This window comes from Lathyrus oleraceus, chromosome 3, assembly GCF_024323335.1.
Source record: "Lathyrus oleraceus cultivar Zhongwan6 chromosome 3, CAAS_Psat_ZW6_1.0, whole genome shotgun sequence".
NCBI classification, from domain to species: domain Eukaryota; kingdom Viridiplantae; phylum Streptophyta; class Magnoliopsida; order Fabales; family Fabaceae; genus Lathyrus; species Lathyrus oleraceus.
The window spans coordinates 392721024-392732987 of record NC_066581.1 but is presented as its reverse complement, the minus strand read 5'-3'; the positions used below and the strand labels follow the sequence as shown (position 1 = coordinate 392732987).

At 34.4% G+C, this 11964-nt stretch overlaps 1 long non-coding RNA gene across 1 annotated transcript; it reads right to left on the bottom strand.

Moving 5' to 3' along the window:
* Positions 1 to 10171: 10171 nt before the first annotated feature.
* On the bottom strand, positions 10172 to 11577 carry LOC127127910 (uncharacterized). Its single transcript, XR_007805530.1, has 2 exons — positions 11227 to 11577; positions 10172 to 10696 (listed from the first exon to the last, which is right to left on the bottom strand). It is a non-coding gene; the product is annotated as an uncharacterized LOC127127910 (long non-coding RNA).
* Between the last annotated feature and the right edge of the window lie 387 nt (positions 11578 to 11964).

Genomic DNA, 11964 nt, shown 5'->3' with positions numbered 1-11964 from the left:
TTTTATTTCTGATTTTATGTATAATCCATTTATTTTGTTTAATTCATAGAAATTTCATTTTTAATCCAAAAAATATGGGACTTTCACCAAAAATCATTAAATATTTTCCTCTTCCATATTTTGAATTAAAATCATTTTTTGGATTAATCTTGATATTTTCATGAATTAAATGTTTTTTCACTTATTTTTAATTGTTTTAAAATACTTATGACTTTCCAAAAATTATGAAACTTTTTTTCTAAGGTCCTTTGACCTTGTTTGACATAGGATAAATCCATTGGCCATTTATTTGGTGTTTTTAAGGGATTTGAGGTTTTGTCCATTTAAAATGCATATAAATTCATTTTAAAATTGATTATTAATTGAATAATTGTTTAAAATTTGTGTTGAGCCATTTATTTGGTCTTGTGATGTTTGACTTTCTATTTGGGCCTTGGTCATGGTTGATTTGACTTTTGTTTGATCAATACCATTAGATTTTGGGGATTGATGAAATGTACATTGCATCTCCCAAAATGAATGAATGGTATTGATCAGATAAAATTCCTCTCATGATCAATTTGGGTTTCTATTTTCCCCTTCCCTCTTTATCTTCATCCCTATTCTTTCCCAATCCTTCATTTGACAAATGATTTATACAAATGTCTAAATGCTAGTTGATTCATCGATGACCTTGTGTCAGATGAATCAACATGAGTCTGACTGAGTTTGGTATTCCTCTTTTGTTAGTCTGTGGTATGTTTTAGGAGTTTGGTTCTTTGTAATAAATCTCTAACGTGCATTAACACCTATATTTTTAGTACCCGGCCTCAGATAGTTGTGACTTCTATATAAGTCCAATTACGATTGCTTAACATAGAACTAAATTTGTCCCTCAAGGCATAACATTCTAGTAAGTGAGATTGTAAGTCTCTCATTCTTCATGGCATTTTGTAGGAACTTGACCTATTTTCCATTCACGAGAGCTAGTGGCATACTTGTTAATTTATCCAAGTTGGAGTCCTTCTCATGGATGATGTCTTGGTTCAAGAGTTCATACTTGTGATTGAATGGTTGAGTGTTCTCCAAAGAATGACTTAATCAATTAAAACTCATCACTAACATTTGACTAGCCATTGACTAACTTCTTGATTAACATTGCTTTACTTTCAAGTCATTTAATTAATGCAATTTAAATTCAAGCACCTTTATCATTCATTGCCATTTATATTTCATGCGACTTATTTATGTTTCAGTCTTTTTCACTTTGCTCACTTGAGCTATACCTTGTGATTGTATATATTGTTTGTTTGTCTTTGTTTTGGTTTGTGGTCTTAGGACCTTAAAACACCTAATAACAACAAAAACCCTAAAAAAACACCTTAGTGGACTGTTGGACTTGATATAAACTTTTGGACTTAGAATTAGGCAACATTCCATATGCGAAAGGACTTGGCCAATGCCACTATCTAAGACTGAGCTATCTGTGACAGTGTTATTCATCTCATGCAAGACCTTGGGAGTCTCTTGGTTCATCTGTCACTCTATCTTTGTGCTTACTTGTCATGCTATTATTATTGTTTATGTATGATGATTGTTTTGAGTTGATCAAGGAATATTTCATCTGATACATCAGAAGATATTGAAGATTGTTAACTATTAGTTTGCTTGCTTGGATATTATGGTTATCTTTATTTGATGCATTGGTCTTCATATGGTTTTCTTGGATAATGCTTATACTTGTTGCTTGCTAAAGTCCAAAGGAAAATGGGTTTCTATATGACATTATTGTCTGTTGGATTGCATCCCATTGGTCAGATCTTTTCAACTCTTAAATTTTAATTTGTTGTCTAGGATAGTCCCTCCATCTCCTCCCGCTTCTTTAATTTCAAAATCTCTCCCTATTTTCAAAAAACATATTTGCTTGTGATTTCAATCTTAGACATGTTTTAATGATTAGAAACCTTGGCCTTAGGCCATTGAGTTTTTTAAAACCTTTCCTAAATCAAACTTGTGAATAAACTTAACCATATTGACTTAAATTTTAAAAAAAAAAAGATAAAAAGAACTAACAACCTCATTCAAATCTTTGGCCTTCTGTGCCTTTGCTGCTTAAAATTTTGTTAAAATCAATTCACCAACTTTTTTGAAATTTTTACCACGAACTACAAGGTTTTGATCCCTCATTTTTATGTTGGTACGTAGGCATAAGACCGAAGGTCTTGTCAAACACAAAAATATAATAAATGAATTCTTTTTCTCATCCCCTCACTCTATATTTTACCAAACATAATTTAGACCAAATCACTTTCACACAAAAAAGGGCTCCCTATGAGCACCTATGACAATTTGGGTGCTAACACCTTCCCTTTGTGTAACCAACCCCCTTACCTGTAATCTCTGGCGTTTTATTAGTTTTGATTTGAAAACTTCTTATCTTTCGATTTTGTTCGTACTATTCCCTTTTCCTTTGGAAACAATAAAAGCGTAGTGGCGACTCTGGTTTTATTGACATCAAGTTTATCCATAGCTTGATGGTCATGAATTTACCGCTACACCTTTCAACATGAAATAGATTTTACTATTGTTAGGACTTATACAAGACACTTACTAGTCTTCCTATACATACACGAACAACCAAACCAAGAACAAACCTCTTGGATTTTTCACTAAGTTCAAAAAGAGAATAATCCTCCCTTTAATGAACCTCTTGTTTCCAACAATCATGGACAACTAGGATACACAAAGTAATCTGATTTTTTTTATAAGTATGTGAAATGGAATTTTATAAGTATCAACCTATGGATTGATCTTCTCCTTATAACAAACAAATCTCTTAATGATATACAAGTGTTCACTATAAATGAAATGAAACTTAGAATGTTTTTCTATGAAGGTTAAGTGCAGAAAGTTTCACTCTAAAAATTCTGGTTTTGAATACTTAGAGAATTTTGAAAGATGAAGAGAATATTTGAATGTTTGAAAATTTTCAAAAAGAGGTGTGATTAAAATCTGGAAAAAAAAAGGTGTTTATATAGCCCTAATGCACCTCTATAAATGAGTACAAATCATGAAAGGATTCCATGCTTCAAGAACTATTTTTGAAATCCAAAGGAATGAAAAAATGCAATTTTTTTAGGCACTAGTACAGTGGTAATCGGTTAACCAAAAGTGGTTAATCGATCACACCCTTGGAACGTGCAAAAGATTTGAAAATTTTCGCCTGTTAATCGATTAGCACAATGCTGTTAACCGATTAACAGCCCTGCAGAATGCAAAAATAGTTATTTTCAAAGAGAAAACTTTGGCAAGATGCATCCAAACATATTAAACAAACATGCTATGAATGTATGAGGACTTCAACACTTGTATACTCATTAGAAAGGTTGAATTTTATATACCTTATCATTCATGATCAATCCATAAGTATTTTTTCAAGACTTGACATGATATGAAACTTGTCTTTAATTTAGAAGTCTTTGAGTCATTTCTTTTTGTCAATCTATTCTTTCTTTGTAGAACCTTGTCGTCATCAAAACACTTGAGAAGCATGCCTTCACATATTTGTCATTTCTATTCTATTCCAATAAGGTTAACTTTGAAATCCCTTTCTAGGTTTAGCCCATATCTTCGCATTTGGCATTTCAAATCCTACTTGTTTCAATAAGGTTAATTTTGGAACTCTTCTCCCCAGTAAGGCCTAACTGTATTTGGAATCCCCTCCTTTATATACACAGTCACAAAAATCTCCTTTGAGAACCCAGTGCATGATGGGCCTATCTTTTCTTTCCCAATTGTCACCTCAAAGCTCGGGATCCACCTGGAAAACCATCTTCCAACCGTCTTTCATATCCCCCAATGGAAAACTTCTTTCATTGATTTCCAAAGAGCTTGTTAGTAAAAAAGAAAAAGAAAAAGAGAGCTTAATAAAATATATCAATCTCATTGCATTAGCATATTGCATATGTCATATGTGTCTAACCTCGCATAACTACCCATTCCCATAAATAAATTTTCAATCCCCAGCAGCTGCCCTGCATAAAAGTCAATTTGTTCATCCTATATCCCAGTGAAGAATTTCTTAGTGACCTATCTTTGCATTTCATTTTTTCCTTGTATGATTTTTTTTTGATATTTTAGTATTTAATCGCCTCCTACCTTGAATGTCTGGAATCTGTTGCTATCCATACATTCATGTTTGAGAAGATTAAATAGGAGAAACTGTCATACCCCAAAATTCACCCTACCATTCATAATGTTCATCTAGGTCACTAACCCTAACCATCCGCATATCCTCATAGGAATTCATTTCATCTGCATAATCATGGTCTAATAAAAGAGGACAGGTATCATGGATTCCAAGCTTTGTGTTTGCACCTAGTGAAAACTAGGGTTTCTCTTGTTGCATTCATATACATTCAAATATCAACCATTACAATTCCAATCTCTTCATAATGAAATGATGTCACACAATTGGAATTCCTGATTATTTACAAGTCAAATTCATTCTAATTTCCAAAACATTCTATTCACTTTCAAACATGCATACGTTAACACCATTTCGTTCATTCAAAAATTCATACATGCATTCATTGTCAAAATTTCAATACATGTCATGTTACACTACAACCATAAACCACATACATAGATACATCCAAATTAATTCATTACAACCATTTAATCTAAATCCAAAACAACTCCATGGAATCCAAAGTTTCAACGCGATCCAAATGCCAATGATGCATTCCAAACAAGCCATGAGAAATGTATTTCCTAATACCCCCCCCCCAAGCCAAGCAAAATTGAAGCCACAATCAGCCTTATCAATTCATGACTCAACTTAGTAATAACAGTCCAAATAGCAATTAATCTAGCTTTCACTAACTTTGTAACTTCTCAACCTAACTGATTCCTAAGCACCTAGCAAATATCAGCGTGAACGAGCTCCAACTTTGATGATGCTCTCCATGTACTTTTCTTTGGGATTACATCTCTATGTTGTTTCCCTTTCAAACAATCGCTGCACGTAATCTCACCCTCGGAAAAACTTGGCAAGCCTCTCACCATGCCTTTTGTTTTCAAAGTCTTCAATCCTTTGTAGCTGAGATGACCGAATCTTCGATGCCATAAATGAGCCACGTCTTGAGTGATTACTTGGAGACACTCTTTATCTCTTTCCTGTTTGATTGATCGAGTGTTCGATAGCAACACAAACATTTGATTGGAAGCCATGGTGGTTTTGAAAATCAATCCCTTTGTGTGGTGATAAATTCGGCACATATTTGACTGCATCAGTACAGCCAAACCCCTTTCTTGCAGCTGTCCAACACTGAGAAGATTATTCTTCACTCCTTTTACGGTCAATCGAACACTTCCCTTTCCAATAACATTCATGCTTGCATAATTCCCCAATCTTACCACCTTGTTGAACCCCTTTTCTAAATCACACATATGATTGCTACATCCATAGTCAATAAACCATACATCGTCTCGATCATCTCCAAGCGTGTCGATATATGCCATTAGCACCATCTCTTCCAATTCATCCGAATTTGCATAATTTGCTTGGCACTCATCTTGAAAGTGTCCAAGCTTATGACATTTATAACACTCAACCGTATCTTTTCTCCATTTTGGCGACCCCTGCCTCTACCTTGTCCTCAGCCTCCTCTGAAAGCATCTTTTCCCCGTCCTCTTCCACCATAGCCTTCATGAGTCACTTTCAAAGCATGTTCTTCTCCTCCATCTCCTTTGAATTTTTGTTCATGAACGAGTAGAGAACTTTTCAAGGCATCCACAGAGAGTTGATCTATGTCCTTGGCTTCCTCAATGGAACAAACAATGTAGTTCCATTTATCAGTAAGTAGGGGTGTTCAAAACCAAACCAATCCAATAGAAAACCGCAAACCAAACCAAACCAAACCGAAACCGCAAAAAACCGCATTTGGTTCAGATTCGTTTGGGTCATTTTTTAATAAAACCGCACGGTTTGGTTTGGTTTGCAGTTTGTATTTCGGAAACCGAACTAAACCAAACCAAACCGCATTATGTTACAACCCAAATTTTACTTATCCTACATCCAACAAAAACATCAAACCTAGTATGCGTTAACCTTACAATTACAAACGATTTTCTCTTACTCACGCTTAGGGTTTCAATTTCAACCTTCTTAAATCTCTCATAGTAGTATCACACATTCTTCTCGTCTTCTTTTCCATGTAGGTTTCGCCTATTCTACTCTAATAAGTCATATCTTATGTTATTTCTTTTTCATCTTTTATGTTACTATTTTCTCTTTTAATTATATTTTTATCGCACCTTTCTTCACAATCTCGCATCTCTTATGTTCTTTTTTTCATCTTCTCTAATCTCTCATCTCATATGTTTTTTATGTTTTATTATAATGTCTTCGATATTATTTTATGCTACTATTTATATATGTTTTTTAATCCATTTTTGTCTAATCTAATTTTTTGTATATTGAATGAAACATTTTTGTCTAAATATGATGAGTTTTGATGTTATTTAGTCATGTATGAATGACTAAATACAAAGTTATGTTGTTCTTTATAGGTGTATGTATGGCACACTAAAAATATTATTAAAAACCGAACCAACCGAACCAACCCAAACCGCATTGGTTTGTTTTGGTTTGGTTTGGTTTTATTTCTAAAAGCCAACCGAACCAAACCAAACCGCATGCTTTTTTCTCTTGCGGTTCAGATGATTTTTATCGCCAAAACCGCCCAAACCGCACCGCGAACACCCCTATCAGTAAGTGTTCTCAAAATCTTCTCAACGATCTTGACATCACTCACATCTTCCCCATAATTCCTCATGTCATTTGCAACCGTCATTACTCGACCAAAGTAATCATTTATCAATTCTCCTTGCTTCATTGCCAGAACCTCAAAGTCCCGGCGTAGACGATTGAGCTGAGCTCTCTTCACTCGAACATTACCTTGACACTTCATCTTCATGGAATCCCATAGTTGTTTGGATGTCTCCTTCCACGTAATCGTCTTCAGAATTGACTTGTCAAGTGACTGAAACAAGTAATTCTTAGCTTTCAAATGCTTCAGCTTCATATCCTCTAGGTTATGTTTTTGCGTCGATGTCATCCCATCCATACTCGTAGGCTGGCTGTAGCCCGATTCGACAATAACCCAATACTCCTTGGATCAAAGAAGATTCTCCATGACCATGCTCCAATGATCGTAGTCACCGTCGAACTTTGGAATGGACGCTGAAACAAAGTTTGCTTCTGAACCCATCTTTCTCAAGTCATGCTCTAATGCCAGATTGTTAGATGCAATAAGAATTCAATAGAAAACAACTAACAGTATTGGGAATGACTTGTTTATTCCTTGTGAAATATTGTAAAATAAATAGGGAACAAAATGAATGTACAGTAACAAACTACAATCCACTTCTAGCTAGAAATAAGGAAACAAACTTGACTAAATCAATTCAACAAACAATCCTAAAAAGTAGGACTCTTATTTGACTAAAGACTTATCATCTTCGGCTTTTTCAGCAACAATCATTTCTAGATTTCATTCCTCTCACTCTCTCAACCTCACATGAACCTCACAAACACTTTGTAATCTCAGAGTTCATCCACTCACAGCCATGCATAGAACCAACACATAAGAATAGAAGAAGAAGCGCAAGAGGTGAGCAAGAAAAGGAGCATACTTGTTGTTCACTAGAAAATTAGCACACCGACTTCGATTATGTGTACAGAGATAACTCGATTCATCAATTCGGGGAGTAATCTTCCGTTTCTTACTTCTTTAATCGACATGAATGAATCTGTGTTGCTTTTCGTTTCTACGTGCACGTACGAATTAGTTGGAAAACTTGATGGATTTGCCAAATACAAGCTTGGTTTCCACTTGAGCATTTTGAAGAGAGAACGAAGATGACGATTATCGTGTGGAGATTTCCAGCATTTTTTGTGTTTCAAAATTGTTGCAGCTGTGAACATTTATATAGAAGGGGGTGCTTGGAATCCAAGTAAAAAAGCGAGTTTCAGGAGCCATAGTTGAAGCTTTGTGTTGTTGTTTAATGCTTTATATGTTCGTAACCTGGACTCAAATCCACTTTTTGCTTGGAGCTTGGACTTGGCTCCCTTCAGTCCAAGCCTTTTCCTATTTGCACCTCCATCAATTGTCTAAACCCTCCTCTGTTCAACTAAGTTAGCGCCTGGGCCTAAGGCCCCAGGCCTAACCAGTTGTTTTCTCTTCACACACCTGCCATGGGGCCTGTACCCCCTGTTTCCCTGGTTTTGGTTTAATCATAATTTAATTTTGCTGTAATTATTCAATTTTTGATTAAATTCCTAATCTTTAGGTTAGTTAATTAGGATTAATGTAATTAATTTTGCTTAGTAGATTAATTTCTTTAGTTATGATTTAATTGGTTAATTGTTTTAATTAGTTAATTGTAGGTTAATTGATTAATTGCGATTAATAGAATAATTCTAATTAATCGATTAAGTGTTGTCTTTAGAAATTTTAGGTTTTAGTTAATTGAACTTAGCCTAATTTATTTCCAGCAAATATTCATGCATTATTTCTAATTAATTAATTGGTTTTGACTAATTCTAAATAATCTTGATTTTTGTTTCCATTTAATAAATTTTTATATTTTGTCCCTAAGTAGGAAAATCCTGATTTTGGCATGATCCCCTAGCTTAGAATTTACTTAGAATCATTTGGTTTAATTAACTGATTTATTCATTAGGTGGTTTTACATAATCCAATTGATTTCTTTGAATCCCATTGATTAGTGTTGACCAAAGGTCACTTTGGTCAACCGAATCCTTTGCATTGTGCTTAAATCCTTAAGCTTATTCAAGTGATCAAATGAACTTTTATCACTTGATAGGACAAGTCCATTGTGCTCAAGCTGTATTAGATGTGTTGAATCTCAGGAGCTCAAGACCTCATGTTTCAAATCCAAGATCAAGACTTCAAAGAAAATATCAATCAAGCATAGCTGACAAAGTGGGTTACTTCTCAAGCACAACAAAGGTATCAACACTTGTCAATCAAAATTCAGATTGTGTGGCATGAGCCTTAAGAAATAGATAAGGAATGAGAGCGGAGAATTCCATTAACTTATTTTGAATATCTTTGGGTACGAGACGAATGACCCTGTTGCTCATCGTATTCACCTCTATTCATAAACTTTATCACAATTCGAATCAAATGATTGTCAAGTCTTCATTCACAACAAACAACATCGTATCATCAAGATCAACACTTTAGATGTTTGGCGCCTTGGAGGTTGCATCTTAATGTCCATTCCACACCAAACCCTAGTTCTTGATCTGGAAGGTTCATGAATCATGTGACCTGCATTAAGGTGTTGGAAACCCTAGTTTTGGTTTATGTCATTAGTGGACCACTTGTGTTGAAGCCTTAGTCTTTGGTTTGAGGTCCTTGATTGTTCCTTTGCATCTTAATCTTGACCTAGCTAAAACCCTAACTCATGGTTTGAGATATCTGATCATTGTGGTTTTGCATCATGTTATTCTTGTTTATCTGTGGATCATGACTTACTATATGGCTACTTACATGATGTTTTGTGCATTCATGTTTGAATGATTGCATGATCTCGTGGTCAATTTGATCCAAGCTTCATTGCGTTCACATTTGATTCATTTATTTCATGGTTTCATTGGTGAATTTCTAATTCATGGTTTCATGTTTCATTAGTGTGTCAATCTCCATGCCTTGATTCAAGTTGTCATTAAGATTCAAGGTCATTGTCCATTTAATCAAAACATTCCATGGTCCTTGGATTTCAATTTTCATTCATTCATTCAAAGCATTTGTTTCAAAATTGATTTCATTTGAATTCAAATTTGTTTCATTTGTTTCATCAAGAAAATTTGACTAAAGGGTGCATTTCATCCATACAAGATCATTTGTACATTGTCCATACAAGAACACATACAATTACACAAAAACTGATTTTTTATCTATAATTGACTTTGATCAACTATTGACTTTTTGGTCAACTAGTTGACCAAAGTCAACTTATCATGCCATCATCCTTCAATCCCTATATTCTTATTCAAAGTTCAATTCCATATAATCCATGACTATTTTCAAATAAGTCTGTTCATTCCAAGTGACGTAACCATTGATTACAATATTTCATTCAACCATACAATTCCATATACAATTCAACCACTCTTTCACATTAGAATATTCAACCATTGTTTCAATTTACAATCATTAAACCAAATTCATTGCAATTTCAAACCAATTTATACATACAATTTCAAACCAACCTATACATTCAAAAACCAAACATTTGAAACCATGTTCACAAGCCAATACATGTCCATTCCAAACCACATTACCATTAGGACAACATAACCACAAACAAAGCCTAACCTATACATTGCTGCTGTTGCTGATTTATCAATTATTAAGCTATGAACTTTCCAAATCCAACTCATGCCACGTCATCACCTTCTACTTCTTCCTCATACACACTCACTAATGCTTCTCCTCATTTCAAGTGTCCTCTGTTGTTGCCACAGGTAATCTGTACGTCACAAAAAAAGTCATTCTGCTCTGGAGCCCATGTGGAGGCTTATGTTAACTCTAATCCTGTGAAGTTACATAACTGCCTGTTTTTCTCCATAACAGTCCATGGCCTGCAAAACAGTTCCAAATGCACTCCAATTACCCTGCAACTGATTAACATTCCATCACTAATTAACATATTCCAACAGAAGCATAGTATAACTCTTCTCACAACTAAACGAACTCCTAACTGAACTTAACAACACTTAACAAAATTGCAACACCAAATTCGACTTAAAATCAATTACATTTCAATTTGAATTTCCAACTAAATATTTCATTTGTAACTGACTACTGCATTTCAAGCTGAGTTTCATGTGAATTTCAAATAGAATCAGAACCTTATAAATACAAGCATCATCACATATCAATGAATCAACTTTTCTTCATTAAATCGATTTTGTTCATTCACCAGGGTAACAGAAAAATTTCAGAAGAGAAGAGAAAGTATCACGCAACAGAGAAATTCGTCAATCATAATTCATTCACAATCAAGCATACGCAACATGCATAGCACTCACGCAACATAAAATTTCTTCAATCGTTCCTTACTCTCAGCATCAAGAATTCACACAAAAAATGTAAAACGCATGCAAATATCGCATGCAAGAATTGAAATCGAAACGAAAAAGTTCGGTACCTGTTTAATGTGGTGAGTCTTCGATTTGACTTTGACGCTTTTTATTTTTCTTCAGTTTGCACACCCGCACGATATCGAATTGAGGTTTGATTATGATTCCGAGTTGCGAATCGATGAAGTGGATTCGTGTTTCTTGACTTGGTGCGCTGCAATTTGAAGAAGGCGGAGGTGAAGATGGATGCAAGGATGAAAACGCGATTCTACGTGTGGAGTTTATGAGACGTGTTTCTCTTCTATTTGTTGGCGTCAAGTTATGAGAAGTGGTTATTCCTTTTGCTGCAAGTTATGAGGATAAGCGTTTTAGTTCATGCTGTTGAGTTGTTCGCTTGTTGATGTCTGTCTGTGTGGGCACAATTTGTTGATGCCGGGCTGTTTGGGCATGAGGCCCAAACGAGCCCTCCTTCCTATTTCCCCATACAGGACCTGCACCCCCTCTTCTCGATTCATCATTTTTTGAACTCTTTTTAATTGTTCTCTTGTTAATTAGAATGTAGTTTAATTAAAATTTTAGATTTAGAATGTAGTTTAGTTAGAGTTTTAGATTTAGAATATTAGGAATTTTGTGATTTGATTGGTTTGATTTAGATTTTAGAATTTATTAGAAGTTTTAGAATTTGATAAAGTAGAATTTTAGAATCATATAGAGGTTAATTATAAATATTAGATTAATTAAGTTTTAGGACTTGATTAGGATAATTAGAATTTGATTAGAATTTCTTGATAGTTATAAATTTAGGT